The sequence below is a fragment of the Euprymna scolopes genome, chromosome 32 (genome assembly GCF_053919585.1).
Source record: "Euprymna scolopes isolate OS-2025 chromosome 32, ASM5391958v1, whole genome shotgun sequence".
Taxonomy (NCBI): domain Eukaryota; kingdom Metazoa; phylum Mollusca; class Cephalopoda; order Sepiida; family Sepiolidae; genus Euprymna; species Euprymna scolopes.
In genome coordinates this window covers 36,792,455-36,820,208 of record NC_136513.1, presented here as the reverse complement: position 1 = coordinate 36,820,208, position 27,754 = coordinate 36,792,455, and the positions used below count along the sequence as shown (strand labels likewise).

The window sequence follows — 27,754 nt, the reverse complement described above, 5'->3', positions numbered from 1 at the left end:
TTACTTTTTAAAATTTTGTATTCATATAAACAGAGTCCACTATATAGATGTTATGTTTTTTTTTTTTTGTTTTGCGATACGTCTTCAATGAATTCAATTATTTATACAAAAGTGCATTTTTTACCTAAATGTGAGTTGGGAATAAATTTCTCTTTTACCAATTTGGTTCCCCTAGAATGGGGAGCCACATATATATTGTTTTTAAAATATCATTATCCACCGACACATGTCAGTGGATAATTATATTTTAAAAACAATATATATGTGGATGACTACATATATTTTAAGCTCCCTCTTTTTGGGTAGAGCACTGTCGTAAATAATTTCAGCCACTACTTTAATTGGCTGTTAATGCATGGTTCATTCTTTGTTTGTAAATAAAAAGACAAGCGGCTTGAGCACTATAAAAGTGGTGTACGAATGTTTTTTTGAAATAGACATTTGCAGGCGATGCTCCTGTGAGTCGATGGGTAGAACTGCCGACTATCAACGCGATAGTTCATGGTTGGCTAGGGAAGGTGCTTGTCTAGCCGCACTGATGAGTTGTGATACAAGGAAATAGTACTGTATGTGGATGACTATATATATATTAGGAGTGGGTACTCCTTATCAAGGCTCGAAGGCCACTTGAGGATAAAAATTAATGATGAGTGTCAAGTAGCCATTGAGGAAACTGTGGAACTTGGATAGTGTTTGTTTATTTAAGAGGATGGTAAAAACACGAACTTGTTTACATTAGTGTTGAAAACGGCGATTTTATAGTTAACTGAGAAGCAGCCCCGTGGTATTGTGTTCTGGGACCGCCCAGACAATTTATAAAAGGTCAGAGTGTTCCTCCTTTAAGGGTGCTGGCTTGACTCTCCACCTACTGACCTTGTGTCACATCTTTCTGCCGTGGGAAGGAAGTAAATATGGACAAATAGACGTAAAAACTAATTGCAAATAAAAAGAAAAAACTTAAATCTCAGAAAAAGATTAAATCCAAAAAAATTTTTAAAAAGAAAAAGATTAAATCTAAAAAAAATTTTTAAAAGAAAAAAATTAAATCTAAAAATTTTTTAAATCAAACAAAAATTAAAAGAATTAAATCTAAACGAGAAAAGAATTAAAATAAAAAAAAAATTTTTAAATTAAATTAAATTAAAAAAATTTTTCAAAAAGAAAAAAATTAAATTAAACGAAAATATATAAAAAAAAAAAAAAATTAAATCCAAGAAATAAAATTAATTTTTTTTTAATTAAAAAGAAAAAAAAAATACAGAAAAGTTTGTATGATGTACGTACTAGTTAGTCATGGAACGAAAATGACATATCCTAAAAATCACGTAATTTGATCTATTTTTTTTATTAAAAAAAAAAATCAAATCAAATTTCATGACTAAGCGAGTCGTAGTATTTTCGTCGGCGATGAAATAGAAAAGGGGGGGACAACTCAAATCGTTATGTTGACGTGAAAAATCAATCTTATGTTCAATGTGGTTTGGTAGTAAAATCACTAAAAATCGTAAATTTTGATTTTTTAGTTTTAAGTAAAAATTCTTTATGGATTTATGTGATTTTTAGAATATGACATCTTCGTTCTGTAACGAGTATGTACACTATACAGATTTTTCTGTATTTTCTTTACTTTTAATTACTGCCATAAGTGCCAATATGAATAAACACCAAAAATTGCATGTAAAATAATGCAGACACCCCTCTATATTTTCATTTTTTTTTAAGTTATTTCAGTTGATTATTACCGAATGGACACTCGTCTACAGATTATCAAATTAGCAGATTTTGAACAAAAAATTGAATGTCCGAGCAAAAACAAACATGGCGATCAGTGAAAATAATACGGAATACACACCCCTAAAAATCAACTTTTAAAGGTAAGTCCTTAGTTGGTACTCTAGCGCACATTTATTGCCCTTAGATTGTAAATGCTAGGTGACGAAACTTGAAGAATGCGTATTTAAAAAAAGAAAAAATTAAGAAAAAAAAAAATCGTTCGGGCAAAACCGTTGTAAAAGTCGGGTGACGAAACTTAAAGATAATCATAAATATGTGAATAAAATAATCGGAAAAAGCGAAATTTTTAAAAAGCGACCAAACTACTTATAAAAAAGAGGTTAAATTCGCGAAATTTGGCCTAAAAACGTTGAGTGGTTCTAAAATGGGTGATCAATTTACTAGATCGTTGGATTAGAAATTGAGCACTAGCAGTATCAGAATTTTTGTAGGAATTTTTGACACCCCTAACACGAAACTGCGAATACAATATAAAAATCTCGTAATTTCTCTGTTAAAAGTGGGTTATTTATTTTCTTTATGGATTATACTTCCAAAATAAACTATTACAGTTGTTTTAAAAGTAATAAAAATATTTTTTTTTTTTTTTAAAACAGTAATGAATTTTCCGAACTCAATATTTTTAAATTTTTAAACTCAATATTTTTAAATTTTTAAATTTTAAAAATCTATCAAAATTTTTCTATTGATTCTATTTTTACGATATTTTCAGGGTCAATGTGAAATTTTATGTTCTTTCCAATAAACCGAATATAATATTTTAGACAAACGTTTTTTTTAAATTCACGCCCCCCCATTTTCACGCCCCCCCATTTTCACGCCCCCCCCATTTTGAAATGTCTATTAAAAAGTAAATAATTAATTTATGTTTAATAGGTTTATATATCACAAATTGAAGAGAAAAGGTCAATAAATAATATATTCAAATTTAAAACAAAAAAAAAAATCAGTTTTTTAGAAATTTACCTGTAAAGTCCGAAGTTTAAAACCTTATTTTATAAGAACACATTTTTTCTTTTTGTCTTTTTTTTTTTTTTTTTTAATGAAACCTTGGTCCTTGCTCCTTTAATTGAAAAAAAAATTAGGGCTTGAATTACATTTATCGAGGAGTTATAAGCTTAGAAAGATAGGGGGTCGAATAATTTACGCCTCTCATTTTGAAATGTCTATTAAAAAGTAAATAATTAATTTATGTTTAATAGGTTTATATATCACAAATTGAAGAGAAAAGGTCAATAAATAATATATTCAAATTTAAAACAAAAAAAAAAATCAGTTTTTTAGAAATTTACCTGTAAAGTCCGAAGTTTAAAACCTTTTAAAAAAAAAAAAAACACATTGTTTTGTTTTGGTTTTTTTTTTAAATAAAACCTTGGTCCTTACTCCTTTAATTGAAAAAAAAAATTAGGGCTTGAATTACATTTTTCGAGGAGTTATAAGCTTGGAAAGATGGGGTGGAATTATTCACTATTTTCACGAAATTTCTGACACTGCTAATTGAGCACTCACCTACAAATATTTAAATATTGACTTAATCTTTTTTTTATATATATTTATAATCTGGTAGACTAATCCACGGAAAAAAATTGAAAAAAAAAAAAAAAAAAAAAAAGACAAAAATAAAAAGCTCCTTCAGGTCCGCCGAAAAAAAAAAATAAAACAAAAAAATTTAAAAATAAAATTAAAAAAAAAAAATCTACACGAATTCCCAACGCAAGCGTGCAAGTAAATAATAATGACCTAGAAAGACATTTTTCCCTTGTTTCAAGCACCTGATCTTGATGGCAAACTATGTCAGCCAGCATTTGTTTGACCAATCAATCATACAATTTATTCCGGAGAAAACAAGCTTGGGTAAATCCAAAGAACAGGTGACTCGAAGTCCGCAGCAAACAGTGTCATATAATAATTCACAATATACTTAATTATTTTTTGCATAAAATAATAAATAAAATGTTATCGTTTCACCGTTTTAAATTTGTTTTTACTATTATAAAAATAGGTACTTGTTCAGTTTAAGCAAGATATTAAAAAAAATGAAAATATTTAAAATATATATATATTGTACATACTCGTTATGGAATGAAGTTTGGGATGTGTATTACTGTACACATAGATTCGAAAGAGTTGTCAAAAAACAAACATATAGTAAATAAATGTTATCAAAGGCAACATGAGTTACTTTTCTACCTAACTGGATAATTTTTTAGTATTTCTATTTAATGTAACATGTTTATTCAGCTCGAAAACCCACCGAATATATGTCACGGTAATATATATTGAGCTAGTTTTTAACAGTATTTTGTATAGTTTTTTTTATTTTTAACTAATTTTCCCAAACTTACCGTGTTCAAAAGAGAGTCGAGCGGCATTTTTAATTTTCAAATACATCGGTAAACACTGTATGTTTTTCAAGCTGAATAAACATGTTACATTAAATAAAAACTCTAAAAACATATCCAGTTAGTTAGAAAAGTAACTTATCTTGCCTTTGATAACATTTATTTGTTATATGTTTGTTTTTGACTAAAGTTTTCATAAAAGAAAAATCAGTTAATTTGATCAAGTTTTTTTTTATTTTTGCTTTTTTTTTTTACAAAGGAAAATCAAATTTTAATGAAATTGATCAATTGTCACGGCCATCTTTTATATTTCGCAGATGAGGAGAGGAGCATCAGGAGAGATAACTTCAATCACCACTTAAAGTTTATCACAATTTGATGAAATTATTTTGAAATATGTGCAAAAGAAAATACCTAGATAATTTCTTTTTTCACTTATTTTACAGAGTTTCTCTGCCCCTTTTTTAAAAGCCTTTTTTCATTTTGTCCTTTTTTAATGACTTATTTCGTTTAAAGGCACTCGCTCTCGTTCGCGAAATAAGCAAGATGGTCGCAACAATTGACTAATCTCATTAAAGTTTGATTTACCTTTAAAAAAAAAACCCTACTTGATCAAATCAAGTGGTTTTTTTTTGTATGAAAACTTTATTCCATAACAAGTACATAGAATATAATTTTTTTTCTCAATATTTTAATTTTTTAAATGTCTTGATTAAACTGTACAAGTACCTAAAAATTTTTACTTTATGAAATATTCATAGATTCCTTTATTTTATTTTATTTATTTATTTATTTATTTTAGAATAGAATTTTTGTTTTTTATTTGACACCGTTTGCTGTGGACTTTGAGTCCCCTTTACCCAAAACAGAATCTACAAAAAATAAAAATAAAATACAAGGGGCGTTCCAAAATAATGCCGCTCTCCCCATTTTTTTATTCTACCTGAATAGATCACAGACAATTGTAAATTGCATTGTCATGATGACTGAACTCCTGCATCCATGACCTAAAAGTTTCATCTCTCCGTTGCAGATATTGACGGTGTGAGACTCTGAAAACGCACCCCTGTCATGGTCATGCATCAGAAGCAGAGATGCATCTTGCATCATTGAATTTCTGGCATGAGTGCATTAAGAATTGGGATTACTATGTGATTACTAAAAATAAATTCTGGAGAACAAACGAAATGTCGCTAGTTTTAATGGTACCATTTTCCCGTCTTTGTAGCTCTTCAACTTTTTTAGTTAAAAAAAAAAAAAAGAAAAGAAAAAGAATAGGAGGCTTTACTTTTGGAACGACCCTCAGAGAGAGGAGGTCATAAATGTTTGAGGAAATTGGTTATAAAAATGAGTTTTGTTTTTATATGTGCTTATTGTGTAATTTGAATGAGTCAGTCAGATCCTCTAGCTATATAAGTGTCAGAGACATCCTAATATAGAGTACTGCTACCATGTCTGGGGAGGTGTCACTCAGGTGGTAACTGTTAGAGTTATGCTGCCGACAAGGCATTTCCCGCCTGCCATCAGAATTGCGATACTTTTTTATACTTTGGGTTGACATAACATTTTTCCCCTTCAAGTTTGTCATAAGACCATCATTCTAGGCATTAACTCCTCTATTTTGTTTTTTTAGAGCAAAGGGAAACTATCTGTTCTGTGATCATGATATCATCCTCCCAGGGATTACCTTCATTTTTTGAAGGGGTGGGTGGGGATAGTGATATACTAGCAAAACTAAAAAATATATAAAACAGTCACTTCCGTTGGTGCCACTAGGAAAACTGAATGGATGAAAAGAGGCATTTATAGATGCAGAATAAAGTGTGTATATATATATATATATATCCGTGTGTATGTGTTTATATATATATATATATATATATATGTATATATATATATATGTGTGCGTGTGTGTATGTGTTTATATATATATATATATGTGTGTGTGTGTATGTGTTTATATATATATATATATATATATGAGTGTGTGTGTATATATATGTGTGTGTGTGTGTATGTGTTTATATATATATATATGAGTGTGTGTGTGTATGTGTATATATATATATATATGAGTGTGTGTGTATATATATATATATGAGTGTGTGTGTCTGTGTATATATATATATATATATATATATATATATATATATATATATATATATGTGTGTCCGGTCATATCATATGCTACTGGTACCATGTAACCTAGTACTACCTGCCTCATGGTCGGGTCACCGTCGACTAAACTGGCTCCCCCACCAGACTTGTTTGGTGAGGAGGGTGGCTAGTCTCCCTGAAGGATTAAAAACAAGATCTTCCAAAGGGCGAACGAACCCTTTTTCGGGGTCTTTAATTAAGGGGGCGGTTCATTAGGAATTTGTTAACATTGGACTTGAAGACATCCAAGTTGTAGTCCGGAGGGAAGCAGGCAGACGGAACAGAGTTCCACAGGCGTGCAGTTCTAAGAAAGAACCTTTGTTCATGGAATCCGCGTTTTGATTTAGCCACAGATATAGAGTGGGGGAAATTTTTCACAGTGGATTCAGCTAGACGGGTGAATATACTAGAATCATGCTCTGCTTTCCATTGAGCACTTTTTGATAAACACCACAGTTTTAGTGAATTTTTACTGAAGAAACAACGATACAACTATTACATATCACAATAGAAAAATGCGAGCATGAAAAGTAATATGGTTAAGCTTAAACATGGGAAAGTAAAGGACTAGTTGTTAAAACTAGAAAAGAAAAGGACAAGATATTCTAGTAAAAAATATAATAAATTTATAACTTAAAATATTGCAGCATTAAGAAATGATTATATAATGTTATAAATTGAATTTTTTTTTTTTTTTAATTCTTAATGCTGCAATATTTTAAGTTATAAATTTATATTTTTTTACTAGAATATCTTGTCCTTTTCTTTTCCATGTTTAAGCTTAACCATATTACTTTTCATGTTCGCATTTTTCTATTGTAATCCATGATTTTTGCAGACTTCCAGTAAATTCACTTGTTCTTTGTTTAAATTCAGTCTTATTTTTTTGCCCCCATAAACATAAGACATATGTAAAACAATGTACGGCACTCGTCTGCTTTTATTCTGTTTCACTTGTTACTTCTCTTTTTGCGAGAGCAGTGAATTAATAGCAACAATAGTCACTAAAGCGTTATGGTTGTTATGGAACGAGTCAGAAAAAAACGTTGCTCACTTCCTTACGTTTTTTTTGTTTGTTTTTTTTTTACGATTTTTAACGCCAGTAAATTCATCATAACTTTTGTTTTACTGAACGAAAATTGAAAATATTTTTTCACAATATAGCTGAGAAGGTTATCTATAAACTGCAATAATTGTTTGAAATTTGGTCGAAAAATGAGTTAGCGATGAAGCGTTAAAGCAGTTCTAAATGCATAAAACTAACACTTAACCATATATTCAAACACGGTAATGTTTGAATGATATAAACAAACATTACTGAATTCGGCATAAAATAACCAGAAAGAAACAAAATCGCACATTTAATCGATTACTAATGTAGATCTGAAGCCGAAACTATACTATTACTTTATTAATTGTATTATCTTCTAATGACCAATTTAGTTTACTATACCATTTTAGACTAATGTGCTATCTTCCGATGCTCGATTTAGGAAGGTTGGTTGTTTTTGTTTTACGGCATATCAACCCTTTTCGGGTTATTTAATGCCGAATCCAAAGATTTTGAAGAAAAAATTTTTAATAGAATATATTTGTTGTTTTCAAGTCGATTTCTATTTAATCCATAGTTGGAACCCTAACAGGTACTACCACTCTGGGTCAGAGTGGACCTGGGAGCAATGGTAATTAAAGGGTGGCTCCACACTCCCCAAAGCCCACAAGCTGGGGCCTCACCACTGGATATAGTTTAAGGTCATATCCAGGACCCCCATTGAGGGACTTTTACCCTCTGCAGGGGGGGGGGGGCAGTCGGTGTATTCTAATGCCCCACCGACAGGAAGGAGGGGGAAATAGTGTAGTATCTGTTTTGTAGTCATGAGATCATTCTCCTCCATTTTTTAGGACGAAGGGATACTATCTGTTCTGTGGTTATGATATCAAACCCCTGCCCCCTGGGATTACCTTGATTTTCTTTTTTAAAAGGGTGGGTGGGTGTGGGGATAGTGATAGACCAGTAAAACAAAAAATTATAAAACAATCACTTCCGTTGGTGCCACTAGGAAAACTGAATCGAGGAAGAGAGCCATTTTTATAGATGCGGAAGAGAAAAAGAGACCTTGTTAATTATAACTAAGTAAGCATTTTTGTTGTTTTTTTTTTTTTGACAAGCCTAGTCAGTGAGGGTTGAAGATATGCATTGCATGGAAAGAATTGATACGCAAATGATATGATGGATATGTAATGAAAGTCTTAAAGGCAAATTTAGATTTGATAATCTCAGAGGAAAAAGAAATCTGGACAATATAAAGAGTGTGTGCAAAACAGGAGACTTTGCTGGTTTGGTCACTGTTCAGAAGAGTTGAGAATTTTTTTGTCAAAGTGGAATCAACATATCAGGCGGTAATCAAGTTTTTACGCATGATAATGAACTACTGGCTGTTCACCGATCAGGAAACACGAAAATACCGCCCCCCCCTTTTTCTCTCTTGTTTTCATTTTCTTATCACTTATCTTTTCTACCGGATGCCAAACATTCTTCCATTAGTTTAGTTACTCCAACCGAGAGATCTTTTTAAGATTCTAACCGTCCCATTAAGTGCTACTGTTTCTATTTCTTTTGCACTTGGTTCACCGGGTATATTCGCGAGATAGTTTTCGAAATTCTTTTTCATTAGTCCGGTTTCTCCTATAATGACTGGTATGATTGATATCTTCTTAAGATTCCAGTTTCTTTTCATGTCGTACATAAGTTATTGGTATTTTATTATTTTCTCCCTCTCTGCTGTGTTAAGGCCAGCATCATTAGGGATGCTTACTTTAACTAGGGTTGCCACATTCTTCTTCTTGTCCCATACCCCTACGTCAGGCTTAATAGCCACATTTTCTAGGTATATAGCTGTAGGAATTTCGTATTCACAGTGGATGGTGTAGGACTTATTTCCAACTGTTTTTTCCGGTAAACATGTTACCAAGACTTGCTGCTACATTAGATTTTTTTAATTTTTTAAAAATTTTCTTCTTTTGATGATTGTAACGTTGGGTATGAGACATTGCCCTGCTTTTTATTGAAACCAACTGAGAGCTCTTTTTAGTATCCTCGTTGTTCTCTTAAGTGCAATTGCTTGGATCTCTTTTGCACTTGGTTCACCAGGAATATTAGTTAGGTAGGACTTCAGGTTCTTTTTCATAAGCCCTGTGGCACCTATAACAATAGGTATGATTGATATCTCTTTAAGATTCCAGTTTCTTTTCATATCGTACATGAGACCTTGATATTTAGTCTGTTTCTCCCTTTCAGCTTTGTTCAGACCTCCATCATTAGGGACACTGACTTCAACCAAGGTTGCAACTCTCTGACTTATTCTATACTAGCCTGGGTACCTGGCGTTGCCTGGGTGTTTAGAGGTGTGTGTTGAGCAAAAAAAAAAAGGAAAAGTGGTAGTAGGCAAGACCGCGAAGGAGAAAAAAAACGTGAAAAAAAAAAAGTGACGTCTTTGCCATTGCGCCCAATCGCCAAACCGGAAGTGGCGAATATTTAAATTAAGGCTAGTCAATCAAAAAGAAGGAATGATTTTCGAAAATATCGGCGAAAGAAAAGCGACCTCTTCTTGTAGAAAAGTGACCAGTTGAGGGTGAAGGAATTAATTAATGTTTTTAACCAATTTTTCGATACTTGTTGTCCGAAGGGTCAAGCTTCAAAACGATACCAATCTCGTGAAAATCCGTCGCCTCTGTCAAAAGTTTTAGGCAGACATGATGATTGCAACGTCTTGTCAGGCGAGTGCCACTCCCTCAGACATTTAAAATCCATGAGCCCAAATGCCTGAGGGAGTATCTATACAAATATGATGTTACAGAGTCTTAGCTTTGTACGACAGCTAAGTCTCTCTCTCGGTTCAAAATGTTGAGATCCAACAACAAGCAAGAGCAAGATAGCCAGCAACAAATTAAACTGCAGACCAGCTTAATGCGGGTAATGGTCTTCCGCTTTATGGTTTTTTAAATCAGAGATTTGCTTCTCCTAGAAAGGTTGCCTTTACCACGGCTTACGGGAGCCCTCTCCACCCCAATACACATATACACACACAAATATACACGCAGACATACAAACATACATACATACATACATTTAAAAAGACAGGTGAGATTTATATTACAGATAATAAAGTAAAGTATGGTATACAAGTCATTTCCAACTGTTTTTTCAGGTTGATGTTCCCGGGATGTTCATTAAATTTCGCCACTGCACGTGGGATTATTATGTTCTTTCCCTTAAAGTTCAATGGAAGATTGTGGCCATGTTATGCCTTATACAATTCATTTAAATTACCCCAAATCTAAATTAGACTAGGATTCGGTAGGGTTTAGAATTTTTTTGTTGGAATAAATCAGTCAAGTTTTCACATATGCAAATGAGCTAATGAATGTTCACCGATAAGTAAAATATGCAACACTGTCATCGTTATATGTACGTATGAGTAGATAGAAAAATATCCCAGGATTCTTATTTTTTTTTTTTTATGTCGCTTCAAGTATCCCGGGGGGGGGGGGTGATCTGAACTTGACCTTGTAGTAAGGGAAAATTGATAGCCCGAACAGCAAAAAAAAGAAAGCTTTGTTTGAACAAATATAAACCTGTAAAACAAGACATGGAATCATTGTTTTTGTCTTTCTTTTTTCTTTTTACGTTATGACTATATAGAACAGACGAAAAAAAAAAAAGAAAAAAACTATATCTAGCAGAAAGAAAAACTATATAGAAAAGAAAGAAACTATATAGAGCAGAAAGAAAAAAGAAAATAAAAAACTATATAGAACAGAAAGAAAGAAAGAAAAGAAAAAACTATATAGAACAGAAAAAAAACTATATATAGCAAGCAGAAAGAAAAGAAGGAAAAACTATATAGAAAAGAAAGAAACTATATAGAGCAGAAAGAAAAAAGAAAATAAAAAACTATATAGAACAGAAAGAAAGAAAGAAAAGAAAAAACTATATAGAACAGAAAAAAAACTATATATAGCAAGCAGAAAGAAAAAAAGGAAAAACTATATAGAAAAGAAAGAAACTATATAGAGCAGAAAGAAAAAAGAAAATAAAAAACTATATAGAACAGAAAGAAAGAAAGAAAAGAAAAAACTATATAGAACAGAAAAAAAACTATATATAGCAAGCAGAAAGAAAAGAAGGAAAAACTATATAGAAAAGAAAGAAACTATATAGAGCAGAAAGAAAAAAGAAAATAAAAAACTATATAGAACAGAAAGAAAGAAAGAAAAGAAAAAACTATATAGAACAGAAAAAAAACTATACATAGCAAGCAGAAAGAAAAGAAGGAAAAACTATATAGAAAAGAAAGAAACTATATAGAGCAGAAAGAAAAAAGAAAATAAAAAACTATATAGAACAGAAAGAAAGAAAAAAGAAAAAACTATATACAACAAAAAGAAAGAGAAAGAAAAAACTATATAGAACAAAAAAGAAAAAGGAAAAATAGAAAACGAAAAACTATATAGAACAGAAAAAAAATAAAAAATAAAATGAAAAATTATATAGAACAGAAAGAAAAAAAAAACATCTATTTCAAGCCATGAATAAATTACAAATAATAAACCGTTGGTCAGCTGGTGTTCATTAGGCATTCATTACTGCAATGAAAGCACTTAGAGAGTGCATACATACTCCTCACATATTATTAGTCAGCAGTTTTTTAAGTTAAGTGATTAGGGTCATGTGAGGTCACTTGTGGTTCCATGAGGATATATGGATCTGATTGGTGGTATTTATCTCCCTCCTACAGCAGGAAGATGTTGGTTGGTTGGTTGTTTTTGTTTATCAACACTTTTCAGGTTATTTAATTTTTTTTTTTTTATTACATTTTCACCCCAAACAAGGAACATTGCCACTTTGACGTAGGGCGCTACTATTAGGGACATAAGCATCAGGGGTACTATGTGGGGAGTTGGGTAGCAAGACGTCGGTTCACGTTACACTTGAACTTCTGCATGTCAATACAGTTGGGGAAGCAAGAACTCGGAAAGGAATTCCAAAGTCTAGCGATTCTGGGGAAGAAACTACTGGAGTAGAAGGCTTTCTTACATCTAGGGATCTCAACTGTGAAGGGGTGGGATTTTGCTGCTTGTCGGGTTTGTCGGGGGTATTTACGTAGAGGGGGTACAAGTGCTTGCAGTTCGTCGGAACATTCACCATTAAAGTACTTGTAGAACAGACAGAGGGATGCTACATTTCATCGATGGGACAGAGGCTGAAGCTTGGATGACAGTTCGGGACCTATCAGGTTGGCGGCTCTCTTTAGAACCTTGTCTAGGAGTGGGATTATGAGATTTAATGCCAAATCCAGTCATTTTTTAAGTTTTTAATGCTTCAAGTTCTTTATATTTTCAAATATATATAATATGGAGTTTGGCTTGATTATTTTGTAGGAGAAAATTGTTTTTTGTTTTTGACTTTGCAGAACATGATTGAGTTTTGCAAAGAGAAAAAAAAAAAGAAAATATCAATATATTGGTAAATTTTTCATCAAGAAACCGGTATATTCAGACAGCCTGATCTGGTAACGCTGAAATATCCAAACAGGTATTAACACTCTGGGCCAAAGTGGACCTGGAAGCAATGGTAACTAAGAGGCAACTTCACCTTCCCCACAGCCACCAAACGGGGGTCCTCATCACTGGATGTCTTTTAAGGTCATATCCAGGACCAATTTTCAATACTACCTATGCCACATAATCCTTAAAATAGATTATGTGTTTTAAAGAGAAAATTCTAAATTTTAATTTTAGGCCGATGGAGAGTGTATCTTTTGTTTTGTTTTTTTTGTTTTTTTTGTGTGTTGTTTAATTATCGCCTAAGGAAAAGAACAGAGAGAGAAAGAGAGAGTGTATGAGAAAGAAAAAGGAAGAGAGAGTTGAAGAAAACGTTCAACAGATACCAACACCACCCCCATCCCTTAAGGATGAGTCAGCAAGTTGACGAGGTCATCTGGTCAGCACACTTTCTGACCCCTTTTAGTTCCTGGTGCTTAGCGGCAAAAGTTAACGAAGAAAGAAGGAAAAGGAAGGATAAGCGAAGTACAAAGGAGAGAGGAGAGAGAGAGAGAGAGAGAGAGACGGAGGAAAAAAAAGAGACATCCTTCAACACTCTCGACAAGGCTTCCGTGGAGAACGGATGGGGGAGAATCCCATGCGAACAGCGAAAAGGAGATAATGTCGACAGTGCAAACATGAAGGAACACAGCGAACCAAAAATGCATGGAGCGGAGAGATAGAATACCAAAACAGCATATAAACTGAATGCAAAAATACCACAGGTTATGAACAGTCATCCGAAGCGCGAATACATGTTGAACACTCCATATAAAGGACATTTGTAAGTCTGACTACTTCTGGCTTTCTCTCTATATCTCTCTCTCTTTTGTGCGATGAATCGGTGATTCCTTAATTTGGCCAGTTTATTTTCTTATTGTTCATTGATGTATTTTCTGTCGGCATTTTTAGACATTAGTGTAAGATACCGCTTCCATATCTTCATAATTTTTTTTTTTTTTTTTTTTATTTAATCTCATTCCCCCCCCCCTCCGACCATAGTCTATTTTTGTAATAAAATGTTGCATCAGTTTGGGTCTATCCGTCACACCTTTACATTGTTCTGCCTTCTATAAACTTTAATTTCTTCTTATATATACATTAAATAATACTTCAAATGAAAGAAACAACTGTGGAATTTCTATCGGTCTTGCTAGTTTAAATAATTCATCTCCGATATTAGTGTGGACACACGTATAGCATCTGTATGCAAATGACCGAGCCGTGTGCAAAGTGGCATCACAACAAGGAAGAAGAAAAAATATAAAAAGAAAGACTCGGGGATGACATCAGAGAAAGAAGTGGTACTCGAAAGAGATTCAAGAGAGCGCATTCGAAATCACATCAGAGAAAGACAGATAAACATGTTACGCATGGTGGCCGAGGGCAACAGGAAAAGACCAGTGCACAAATGTCTGTAAATAAATGTTGGTGGTTTCACTAAGGAAAAAAGCGAATCAAGTTATTCCTTTTATGTTTCTTGTGATGGAGTTTACAACATGTTGGGTCCCTACATATTAACTACATGTTAAAACGTGGGTAAAACCAAGCTTCTCTCCTTTCATCATAATCGCTCTGAACCCTCATCAGGCCCCAATTGAAATGAATCGCTCTCATCTTGGGGAAGCACCATAACTTGACAAGTTTCTGGGTCTGATGAAACACATACATCAAATCTTTTGTCAAAATAGTGTGAAAAAAGGTTGGATCATTCTACCACTCCAGAAAGTATATCACTGCCAATGCAATCTTCTATCTGTAGAAGAGCGAAGTACAGTGATGATCATATTTATTGGCACGGTAAAATAAAAGTTAAATTTTGTCTAATAAATTCTAAAAAAGGGATTAAATTAAAGAAAATAACAAAGTATATTATGTATTTTTAACTGGCCTTTCCGATGCAGCAATCGGATTTTAGAAAAAATAAATAACAAAGGAACAACAAACATAATTGCAAAAAACCCTTGTTCAAAATTATTGGCACGATTTATTTAATAATCAATTGTATAGCCTTTGGCCTTGATTACCTTCCTCAGTCGCTTTTCATAGTTTACAACCAAGTTGTTGCACTCTTCAGTAGTAATTTTAGCCCACTCTTCCTGGCAATAATCCTCCAATTGAATAAGATTCTTAGGCTTCCTTTGCATTACCCTCAATTTTAATGTTCTCCATAAATTTTCAATTGGATTAAGGTCTGGGCTTTGTGATGGCCACTCCAAAACATTAATATGATTGTCCTCAAGCCATTTCTTAGTCAGTTTAGCCGAATGTTTTGGGTCATTATCTTGCATGAACCATCAACGACGACCAAGTGAGAGCTCTTTAGCAGAGTTGCTAGGTGCTCCCTATCCTGCCTTGATAGAGTTCAAAAACAGCTTCGAAACCTAGTAGGCGATGCCCTTTTCTCTTCCCTGCAATCTCTTTCTCACAGAAGAGACATTGTGAGCCTATCCCTGTTCTATCATAATTTTCATGGCAAGTGCTCGTCTGAGCTCCAATATATAGTCTCTCCTTGCCAAACTTTCACAAAAAACACTCAACTAGCAACAACCACTATCAACAATTTCACCTACTTTCTATCTGTGCCTAAATCTAAATGCAGATTCCATGAACAAAACTTCTTTCCTAGAACTGCCCTCCTGTGGAACACTGTTCTGCTTCTCGGCTGACTACAATAGTGTAGTCTTCAAGTCCAATGTAAACAAGTTCTTGTTTAACCACTCCCTTAAAACAATCAAATTGTACCCAACCTGCACCATTAATGATTACTACACTACCAACTTACATTTATTAACCTTATCCTCAAGTAGCTTTAGGGCATTGATAAGTGGCGACACCCTTGTAAAAAAAACATAACATTAGTATTTAGCAAAGGACATAGCAGTAGTAGTCAATGTACTAAAAAGTAGAGTACCTATTTACTTTGCCTCCCCACGTGGGCAGAGTTAGACACCCGGGTCGTTTTTTAATGTGGAGAAAGGAACAAAAAATTTTAATTATCTCAGTCGTGAAGGATTTCTCCTCGACTGACAGAGAACAAGAAATTGAAGTGTCATCTGAAGAACAGATACTACACTTTGATCCTGGCCCGAGTAGATAAACAAGTTGATTCTTAACAAAAATAAATAAATAAATAAATAAAATAATTTTTTTTCTTTCTTTGTAATGTTTGTTCAAAGAAAACACTAAACCATGAGAAAGAAATACGCGTTGTATGCATCAAGAGCATAAGACTGAATAAATATGAATCTAAAAAGAATATTTATTAGTTTTGATTTCTATAAGAAAGCAGCGCCGCCTGTTGGTGATGAGTACACACAGAAATAATACTCGATATGACAAACCTTGCAATAAAAATGTTAAACGAGAACATCAAAGATTCTAATTTTATAACATTAATAAAATTAAATGATGCCCTCTTTAATATAATGAAAATGGCTTCTGCCCGTAAGAGCTGTCTCTTTTCTTTTATATAATTTTTATCAGTCTGTCTGTCTGTACGTCGATTACGCAGTACGGAGCAGAAAACACTACACGATCACCAGTTTCTGTGTGTGTGTGTGTGTATGTGTGTATATATATATATATATATATATATATATATATATATATATATATATATATATATATATATATATATATATATATATATGTGTGTGTGTGTGTGTGTGTGTTTGTTGTTTTGTGATTGTCTCATTTCTTGCATCGAACATGATAAATTCCCATCTTGACATAAAATAATTCCTATCAAATTATGGCCTGGTAAATCAACAACCTACCTTAAAAAATAAAAAAAATTGTTTCCAAAAGGTTTTCAGGCATGCTGAAAATGAATATCGTATTTAAAATTGGGGCAGGCAACTAGTTTTCACAATACTAAAAAGATACTTTTCTGCACGTTTCATGCAGTAATATTACGTGGCAGCCATATTTGTTCAAAACAAAAATGACGTAATGAATTTTCAACATAATGAAGAGTTAATCTTCTTTTTTTTTTTTAAATATATATGTGTATGCTTGCACGTACAACACTGGCCACCACTTTTGTGCAAATAAGTAATTTTCCGGCCACCACTTATAGCAAAGGATTACATTGCTTAATATCTGGAAAACTACTTACTTGTGGAAAATGTAAATGCGATATTCGTTTTCAGCATATCCGAAAACTTGTATAAGTTGTCATTTTAAACGAAAATATTAGGGTAGAAACCAAGTAAAATTTTACAAATATGGCTGCCACATTACATTACTACATGAAACATGCGGAAAAGTATCTTTTCAGAATCATGAAAACTAATTGCTGGCCCCAATTTTGAATGTGATATTCATTTTCAGCACACCATAAAACCCTTAGAAATCAAGATTTTAAAAAGGTAGGTTTTGTGTTTTGTGCCACAATTACCGAAAAAAAAATTATTTATATACATTTTAAAATCATAAACGTTGTTTATAGCATATGTTTAACCATAAAAATAAAAATCACAACGAAAAGTAAATATATCAACAAACTAGCAGGGCATCTAGCGTTGCTCGGTTGTAAAATATGCTTAAATATGATATTTTAATTTATGCAATTTTCATTTATTTATTAATAGCCTGGGTGCCCAGCAAGTGGTAGTATGTCGGCAGGCTCGAACCCATACCGCAAAGGATGAAAAGAAAGTGAAAAAAAAAAAAAAAAAAAATATCATGACATGTTAGCTGTTGCGCCCATCACCAAACCGGAAGTGACGTAGGTTTAAATTAAAGCTAGCCAATCAAAAAGAGGGGATGACTTTCAAAAATATCAGCGAAAAAAGCGACCCCTCCCTGTAGAAAGGGGCCCAATTGAGGATGAAGGAATTAATATTTTTAGCCAATTTTTCGATATTTGTCATCCGAAGGGTCGAGCTTCAAAACAATACTGATCTCGTGAAAATCCGGCGCCTCTGTCAAAAGTTTTAGGCAGATATACAAACATACATTTAAACAAACAGGTGAAATTTATATTATAGATTATAGAGCTATAATATTTTACAGTGGATCGAAAAATAATTATAACAGTGAATGCACCAGGAGAGTTTTACTTGGTCTTTTTATTCAACCACTAGCGGGGGTACCCGGCGTTGCCCGAGTGTTTGTTTCCGGGACGGGGGGGAGTTTTAAAAAATGTTATGGTAGGTAAGTAGGAAGGATCAAACCCGGAGTCATGAGTAAAAGTAGGAAAATAAAGTGTGAAAAAAAACAAACAAAAAAAAACATCTGCAACGTTAACAGTTCGGCCACCAAGAAAAGTCCATTCCAGTTGTTTAGGAAAAAAAAAAAAAAAAAAAAAAAAACGACTACGGTAGGTCGGCGCGAACGTGAAAATATAATGTGAATTGTCCAGCACGCTAACCACTACGCCACAGAGCACTGCAGCTTAGTTTAGTGATTTTAAATAACTTCACATGAAAGAACTACGAAGCCAAACCGGTGTTCTCTTCTCAACTGTTCCTTGTGAACGATCCCCAAACGGTGTTAAGTGGTGGCAGGGGGAGGAGGAATTTATTAGAGAGAAAATATTTTACCACTTCCATTGATCTTAACCGATTTTGGCCGTGACTTCTCAGCAGAAAAAGTATAGAAATCTAAGATTATCGAGGAATTTGAGAAATAATAAGCCTATAACACACCTCAGATATTGTTCTGCCGTTTGTGCATATTATATTTGCATGAAATATCTTGATTTTTAATCCTATTAATGTCAAAATCAGACGGGAAAAAATGAGTTCATTTTATTTATATAGAGAGAGAAGAGAAGAGAAGAAGAGATAGAGAAGAGAAGATAATCGATGTCCACCCAAACATCAATCCAAGGGAGGCAACTTATATTAAAGAGCTCTCTACCTTATCACAAGAATCAACTCTCTATTGATTATTATATTTGTACTCCATATGTAGTAGTAATGTCACAAGTAAAAAAGAAAAAATGACTTCTGTGTCATCAGTTAAAATTGAAACCAAAACATTTAACACTCCAGTCCTAGTCGTTACCGTTTGAGTTATCGTCAGACGGATAAGAAATACTTAAAAATGAACCAACTTTAACGTATAAATGTATATTTGTGCATGCATAAGAGAACACTAAGTTGACTTATGCCAGCAAAGTTCTAATTTAAAAAAAAATTTTTTAAACTCTTTAGCAGCTATTTTTATCGACTAAAAGCCATAAATAAAAAAAACTGAAAAAGAGTCCACAAAATTACAATCATTCGATCTGCCTTGCGGTACTCTGCAACCTTGCGGCTCAGAGGAGATGCAGTTTGAAGAGATGGAAACAGACACATTTTTTTTTCTATTGTATTGTATTTTCAACCCAAACAAGGCACCGTGCCACTTGGATATAAGGGGGCTACTATCTAGGACATGATTGCAGGGGTACTATGTAGGGATTTGGGCAGCAAGATGTCAGTTCACGTTACACTTGAATTTCTGCATGTCAGTACAGTTGGGGAAGCAGGAACCTGGAAGGGAATTCCAAAGTCTAGCAATTCTGAGGAGGAAAATGTTAGAGTAGAAGGCTTTCTGGCATCTGGGGATCTCTAATGTTGTGTAGGGGTGGGATTTTGCTGCTTGTCAGGTTTTTGTCGGGGGTATTTACATTGAGGAGGTACAAGAGCTTGTAGTTCGTGAGAGCATCCACCATTAAAATACTTGTAAAACAGGCAGAGGGATGCAACATTTCGTCGATGGGACAATGGCTGAAGCCGAGCTAACAGTTCAGGACCTATTAGGTTGGTGACTCTCTTTTGAACCCTGTCCAGGAGTGAGAGACTAGTAGCAGATGCACCAACCAAAATGTAACAATACTCCATATATGGGCGCATGGTGGCCTTGTAGAGATACAGGATACTTCCTAGCACGGTAGAAAGAACCTACCTTCCTCGTAGCAGCCTTGGCAATGCTCATGATGTATCTGTTCTAACTCATGTTCCCTGTGAACGTTAAGCCGAGGATTTTGAACGAAGTAGTTTCAGGTAATGTATCTTTAGCCAGAGCTATTAGTGGTTGAGAAGGTTTCTAGTAATTATTAAAGGAAAGAAGCTTAGTCTTGGCAGCATTAAATATAGCCATCCATTTTTGTTCCCATTCCGGTATGTTTTGAAAATCGCAGTCGGAAACATTCAGGTCAATATGGGTCCTCTCCTGTTGAAGCACTGAATTTATTTAACAAACACTTTTAAGAATGGGTGATTATGCTACTTGTTTAAATTAGTGATTTTTTTTAACCCAGCGCATTTCAGGTGAAAACATTACATATTTACGTATCATGACGACAAAATCTATATATCTATAAAAGTGAAATTGTCTTTCTGTGTGTGTTCATTTCTCTACCAAACTACTCTGTCAATTTTCAGTCTACAGACTCGAGATTTGACATAAGGGGTATTGAGATTTGGGAAAATCTTTTTAATCGGTTTTTGGCCAGAAATTTGGCTGTCAAGGGGTCAAAGTTCAATGATTTGACCTTTGAAAACTCTACCAAACTCCTCCGCCAATTTTGGGTCTAAACACTTAAAATTTTAGATGTAGGTTACTTAGACATGGATCAAACTTTTTAATTTGATTTGAGCCAAAAACAATAAATGTTAAGAGATCAAAATTAGGGTTAAAGTTAAAAAAACTTTGATCTCAGCGGTCTCTAGCAAGTTGCTCAGCCAATGTTTGGTCTAAACATTTGAAATTTTACATAAAGTGTATTCAGATATCGGCAAGCTTTTTAATAGGGTTTCTGACTGAAAATTTGGCTGCCAAGTAGTCAAAGTTCAAAAGATTTGACCTTTGCAGTCTCTAGCAAACTATTCAGCCAATTTTGGAATTTTGCATAAAGGGTATTTAGACATGCAGCAAGCTTTTTAATCAGTTTTTTGGGGAAAATTTGGCTGGCAAGAGGTCAAAGTTGAAAGAGTTGACCTTTGTAGACTCTACCAAACTCCTTCACCGATTTTGGGTCTAAACACTTGAAATTTTAGATACAGGTTACCTGGACAGGAGTCAAACTTTTTAATCTATATATATATATATATATATATATATATATATATATATATATATATAAATATATACACGTATGCACATAAACTTATGAAGAGTACATAGGGCCTGAGCAAAGCCGGACTGAACTGCTAGTTAGTATAAATTACAAAAAATGACTGTAAAAATAGAATTTATCAAATTATCAGGTTTTACTGTATGTTTTAATGTGGAAAAGTTGTGCGGGCAATCCAGTATGACTTATCTCCCTTGATTTAAATTAAGGACACACCATTTTTAAACAGGATGTAAATTGTGGATGATATTTTGTTAAAAATACATCTAGCACATCTACTACTGGTTTATTTTTCGTCCTTTTTGGAATTTATACTAATTTCAACATGAGGCATAAGTATGCAATACTGTTTTCACCTGAAATGCGTTAGTTCAAGATCACTAATATAAATAAGCACCTTATTGATTAATAATGAAATCTTTGGTGTGTTTCTTTGGTTTGGGTTTATGCCAATTTATAATTTTACATGAAATACAGCAAAAATAAAATTTTCATTAATAAACAAAAAAAAATAAGAATCAACATGATAGCAAGTATTTTCTTAAGAAAGCAAAAGTTATATATATATATATATATATATATATATATATATATATATATATATATATATATGAACAAATCATTAATAAAACATGTTAAAAGACATCTTGAAAAAGAGTTAAATGCGGGATCGGATTTTGCATGTAAAAGTATTTAATGAAACTACAAGTAAGTCACAGATCTTACTTGGTTAAAAAAAGGGTGAGGTAAGGGGAATAGGAGGTAAAAGAAAAATGATAAAAAGATTTCACATGAATGGATAGTCCGGTGAAGGGTAAAAAATCCAAGAATGAATCCCTTCACCGGACTATTCATTCATGTGAAATCTTTTTATCATTTTTCTTTTACCTCCTATTCCCCTTACCTCACCCTTTTTTTAACCAAGTAAGATCTGTGACTTACTTGTAGTTTCATTAAATACTTTTACATGCAAAATCCGATCCCGCATTTTGCTAATTCCTGCCCTCTTATGAGAAGGAGAGTATTTCTTCGAAACTCCGCGGATTAAGGACTATCCACTTATCTTGTGCTTCCTTTTTAAAATTAAATATGTTTTTAACTCTTTTTCAAGATGTCTTTTAACATGTTTTATTAATCATTTGTTCATATTATAAGCTCTATTTCCTTTTCGGTTTTATTGAGCTTTTATTTAATTTTTAATTAAATTTATTCAATCCATGAGATTACTTTACTTGTAAATATTAACTCTTTAATATTTATAATATATTTTAAGTTTACCATTTTGATTATCTTGGTAAACTTATTGTAATTTTAATTTTTATATATGTATATATATATATATATATATATATATATATATGTATATATATATATTATATATATATATTGTTACATAAATAAAATTCTATAATACCTCCTCGTATTATTTCAATTCTTCGGACTACTGTTCTCATCTTGAGTGTTATTCTCACATTTCAGGCAGACTTCGAATTTCGAACTTAAGCCTTTATTTAATTTTTAATTAAATTTATTCAATCCATGGGGGTAGCATGCTCTCATTCCATCAGCCGTGACTGGGTACAAATCCTAAGCAATAATTTGCAATTGTATTTTGAGTGTCACCCGCACTGAGAATTGAAGCAGAGTGCAACTTTCACAATTTAATTTTAGAAAGTACTCTATCTTGCGGACAATTCTAGTAAAAGAATTAGGAGCCTTAAAGCTATTTTGTTTCTATATGTAAATGCTAGTATATATATATATATATATATATATATATATATATATATATACTAGCAAAAGTACCCGTCGTTGACTCGGTTCAAAAACAGTCTACAGAAAATGGACTCTGATTTATGAAAGTATGATAGGTCATGAAAAGGAAGAGTTGTAAAGAGATAGCTTCGAATTTAGGGGTATCAAAACCAAAGCAAAATATGATGAAAGTAAAAATAAAATAGATTAACCCCATAATTTATTATACCATACCTGTCCACACTGAAATAGTTATCACAATATTCTGTGGATCTATATTAAAAAACTTTGTTAAACTTTGTGACATATTTCACTTCTATGGAGGTCAGGCGCAAACAAACACCCCATAATTTTATTATACCATATTTCTTTAAACTGAAACATAATTATCAAAGTATACTTACGCAGATAGATATGAAAAGTCATCATTAAAGTTTGTGCCTATTTCCATTCTATGGAGGCCAGGCGTGAACGCAGACCTCACAATTTTATTATATCATCCCTATTTAAGTTAAAACATACTTATCAAAGTATTATTTTGTACATCTATATCAAAAACACTTGTAAACGTTTTTTTTTAATGTTTAAATTTTTTATTTCCATACTTTGTGGACCAGGCGCGTACGCAGACCCCACAATTTTAATGAATCATCATTATACCAGATCAAACCCATTCCTGTCTCGATACATCTTCTATCATTATATGTGATAAGTTTTCTATAATAGTCAACCATATATGAGCCTATTCGTGACCAGACACACACACAGACGTTCAGCTTTATACTATATTATATATATATATATATATATATATATATATATATACACACATACACACACACACGTGTTGATATTAAAAGATATATACTTTTAATGTATATATTCAATACAGTTATTTAAAAAAAAAAAAAATGCCACAATTATTTAAGCTCAATAAAAATGGATTTGTAGATTCAGAGCATATATATCATTAGTAAAGAATTCCAATACCACAAACATATTCAAATAATATTCACGTTATTTCATAGGCTGTATGGTACGTCTTACATGCGTTTCGTTAAACGGTATAGATTGACCAACAACTCCTCAGAGATCCATATAAATCTATAAGAAAAATACAGTTTTTTTTTGTGGATGAAAAAAACAAAACAAAAAGGTGCAAGTATATATATTCGGATTACATCAACCGAAACGTGAAAATAACACTCAAGATGAGAACAGTAGTCCCAAGAATCCAAAATTGTGACTGTGATGTACCTAGGCAAATCATTTTAGCCCAGCAGACATAGGATCTCAGTAGCAGTAGTAATTCACACTGCGCTTTTTAGGATAAACTACAATAACTTACTATTTGCGAATCAAACAACCCGATTCTAGGGCGAACTACGACAAACTACCTATATGCAAACTACTACTACCTGCCTTCTGAGACTACTCTCTACAACTAGCGAACTCCAGCTCCCTCTAGCGCCTTCTTCAGACTCTACCGTTTCCAGAGCCCGCTCGCATCTGGCTACCCTTTCCAGAGTATAATAACCTACTTAAGCCTGACCTACATAAATAGGGGATTGTTCTGACCATTATACCAAAAGGCACCTTCTGCTCAGCACGAGATACAAAACCATGAACAAAATTATTCCGGATTGCTTGCATATTACATCTAGCAACCTGTTTCAGAACCCACCAACGTCCAGCTACCAGTTTCCAGAACCCACCAACGTCCAGCTACCAGTTTCCAGAGCCCATTAGTGTCCAGCTACCAGTTTCCAGAGCCCATTAGTGTCCAGCTACCAGTTTCCAGAGCCCGATCCTGAAAATACGATCTTCATTTCCTACCAATGTACTATTTCGTTTCTCGGTAAATAAAAAAAACAATATCCATCGTCTTTAAACAAATATTAGTGTTTGTTATTCTTATTTGCTATTTGCCGTTATTGTTTTGCCTTTGTGTCTACTTTTTTAGTTGTAAGGTCGATTTTCATACATCTCGACCTCCTAAAAAAAAAAAAAAAAAAAAAATGAATTTCACTAAAATAAATGATGCTTGATAAGATAGAGTTGACCGATCGATTTTTAAATATGTGGTTTTAAGCAAAAACAACACTATTTACTTAATTGTTATGTCGAAAATAGTAATATATCCAAAAATTACGAAAATTCGAGTAGAACAACTGCGATTGTGTTTTTTGTTTAAAAAAAGTTCATCGCTATTGGCTAAAACAAAACATCAGCCATTACGGTAGCGAAAGGGGAGATAAGTATGTCCCCGGTATTCGCCATATTCAAGGTGTTCACATCTAGGGAAAATGCTATTTCTTCAATTTTCCGTAAAAATTACTTTTAACTATAATTTTCTACTCTGTGAATTTCCGTAATGTTTTAATATATCATAATTTTCGACAAAACAAATACTGCTGTTTTTGCTTAAAACAACATATTTTTAAAAAAAATCGATCTGTCGACCATCTTAACATGCACCAAATAAATAAATAAATAAAGATTAAAAAAAAAAAAACATAAACCGAGAAATTTAAGGTTTTATTTTATCTAAAAATGGGTGTCAGGGTAAACGAATAAAAATCACGAAAAGAAAAGGGGGCGGATCTGAACGAGAATCCCCAAAACGGCTTTCGGAATAAACACCCCCAATCTCCGCATGTTAAGAACGGCTTTCAACTTTTTGCTATTTTTTTTTTTTTTTTTTCGATGGATTATTTTTGATTGGACACTAATATAGGGGGGGGGGTTCTCGTTCAGGTCCGCCGGAAAGGGTACTTATTCAGGATACTGAAACAGTAACGTTATTGTTTAGAAAACCATTCTTAATATGAGGAGAGGGTTTTGTAACTTTATATACTTTCACCTAACAATTTTATAAACAAAGATGCCATAAAAATTGAATTAATTAATGAATTAATTAATTTGAAAATCCTTAAAAAAAAAAAAAAAAGGCATGCATGGTCCATAAACTGCACAAGTATTGAAATGTGAAATGATTTTGAAAATATTCAAACTGTAATAATACGAACGAATTTAATTTGGGTATGTGTGCAGTTTACGGACCATACTGCGTAATTTAGAAAACCATTCTTAATGTGGAGAAGGGTTTTGGGTATTTTTTACAACCTGCCCAGTGCCCCAGCCCCACTGCCCCAGCGTAGTATAAACACCTCCAACCTCCCTATGTTAAGACCGGCTTTCGGAATTAACCCCCCCCCCCAACTTCGAAAGCCGTTCTTAACATGGAAAGGTTGTGGGTGTTTATTCCGAAAGCCGTTCTTTACATGGGGAGGTTGAGGGGGGTGTTTATACTATATTGGGGCGATGGGGCACTGGGGCAGGTCGTAAAAAAATACCGGGGATTTTTTTTTTTAAACTATTCTGTACTTTCACCTAACAATTTCATAAAAAAGCAAGATAGCGTAAAAATTTAATTTAACTTGAAAATCATATCTAAATAAAATAGTTCGGTCTGTAAACTGCAAAAGTACGAAGAAGAAAGAGAAGAAAAAAAATCACAGGAAATAAAAACTTAAAAGGAAAGAAAAAAAAAGTCTAGAAACACAAAACATATGGTCTTCTTTTTTGTCACAACAACTCGTAAATCACGGAACAGAAAAATCAGAAATCGTTAAGATTTAAATGAAGTGAAATAAATTTAAAGTTGATAAAATTAGAATTAAATTCATTTTTGAAGTTTGGACATTAAAAAGGAAACTTGATAGATTTAAATGAAAAAAGACGGACTTTTTTTTATTTTAACTTAAGTCTTTTTCTCTCTCTCTCTCTCTCTCTCTCTCTCTCTCTCTCTCTCTCTCTCTTTTTTAGGAAAAAAACAGGAAAAAATTATAAAACTTTTTCCTATATATATATATATATTATATATATAAAGGGAAAAAGAAAATATTGGGAAAAGCAAACGGTGCGATAGAAATAATTCTACATCCAGCGAAATCGAACGAAAACACTTTTAAATAACAACCCATATTTTCTTTTAAAATAAACTGCTTAAATCGTCGAAGAGTTTAAATCTACATTTAACAAAACAAAACATAAATCTTCGCCATAACTTATCGTTGTAAAAAGGAAATAAATCGTTATTTCGGAAATCTAATCAAAAGAAAAGCAAACATAACTCACTGTTTGGCTGTGACCGTGTTGAAGTCTTCTGTGAGACTTTTTTTTTTTTTTTTTTTTCACAGAATCAAGTTACAGAAAAGCGCGACAACTGTGCTTTTTGCTTGCTACGGAAGCTCAAAACAGTAATAATCGTTTCATACAAGGTGTATTATATAAAATGCAAATTGCAAACTCTTCCGTCTAAAATCTTTGGTTGCTTTTCTCTAGAAAAGGAGCGGTATAGACTCGAATGTTTTAGATTACGATTTACGAAGCAAACCAGAAATGACAGTAGTTTACTACGTGAAAATCGCAAAGGAAATAAATAAATAAAAATCTCAAAATAAATAAATAAAAATCGCAAAATAACTAAATAAAAACCGCAAAATAAATAAATAAAAATCGCAAAAATAAATAAATAAAAACCGCAAAATAAATAAATAAAAATCGCAAAAATAAATAAATAAAAATCGCAAAAATAAATAAATAAAAATCGCAGAAAATAAATAAATAAATAAAAATCGAAAAAAAAATAAATAAATAAAAATCGCAAAAAATAAATAAAAATCGCAAAAATGAATAAATAAAAATCGCAGAAAATAAATAAATAAATAAATAAAAATCGCAGAAAATAAAATAAATAAAAACCGTAAATAAATAAATAAATAAAAATCGCAAAATAAATAAATAAATAAAAATCGCAAAAAATAAATAAATAAATAAAAATCGCAGAAAATAAATAAATAAAAATCGCAGAAAATAAATAAATAAAAATCGCAATAAATAAATAAATAAATAAAAATCGCAAAATAAATAAAAACCGCAAAGTAAATAAATAAATATCGCAAAAATAAATAAATAAAAATCGCAGAAAATAAATAAATTAATAAAAATCGCAAAAAATGAATAAATA

General features: G+C 32.5%; 1 protein-coding gene across 5 annotated transcripts in view; it reads right to left on the bottom strand.

Moving 5' to 3' along the window:
* LOC145256261 (uncharacterized) overlaps nt 1-27,158 on the bottom strand; it is a 38,492-nt gene extending 11,334 nt beyond the window's left edge. The window contains exons 1-2 of one of the 5 annotated variants that reach the window (XM_080114926.1): nt 26,863-26,889; nt 23,770-23,826 (exon numbers count right to left, since the gene is read on the bottom strand). The gene's annotated coding sequence lies outside the window, so the exon portion shown is untranslated. Of the gene's footprint in view, nt 1-16,675; nt 16,845-23,738; nt 23,827-26,862 lie in introns of those variants that run through there. The other 4 variants (XM_080114923.1, XM_080114924.1, XM_080114925.1 and 1 more) reach the window with 4 other exon arrangements.
* Nucleotides 27,159-27,754: the final 596 nt, after the last annotated feature.